The sequence below is a fragment of the Bos indicus x Bos taurus genome, chromosome 9 (assembly GCF_003369695.1).
Source record: "Bos indicus x Bos taurus breed Angus x Brahman F1 hybrid chromosome 9, Bos_hybrid_MaternalHap_v2.0, whole genome shotgun sequence".
Lineage (NCBI taxonomy): Eukaryota > Metazoa > Chordata > Mammalia > Artiodactyla > Bovidae > Bos > Bos indicus x Bos taurus.
In genome coordinates, this window is record NC_040084.1 from 33,194,480 (window position 1) to 33,194,975 (window position 496).

Sequence of the window (496 nt, forward strand, 5' to 3'; positions counted from 1 at the left end):
TCCTTATAAGGGCAAGTTAAATTATTAGTGCTAATGAAGAAAAGTATAAAAATGGTCAATAGCAGATAATCCAAATAGTCTGACCTGGGAGTACATATAGTTTTTACGTTTTTTTGCATCATCTGGATGCTAAATCCAGATGCTTAATTTATAGTACTTGAATCTCTAGAAGATAGAGGGAAGAGAAATGGGTATAAAATTTCTTGAAGATTTTGGACCAAGGCTGAGTTCTCATTAAGGACAACTCAATGTGGACTATAATTTTTTCAAACATTTTCATGTGACGTAACTGTTTATATCTAGACACAAGAGCCAAACACAAAACAGAATGCAACACTCAATTTGGGGTTTGTAGTTTAAAAGGAATTTATTAAACCTGTTACAGTAAGATCCATTTAAATATAAATACCAAAAAATTCTAGGATTGTCACCAGAAATGTAATCAATGAATGATGGTATTAGAAGTTTTTTCCTTTACATTTGCTTCTCTGAATTC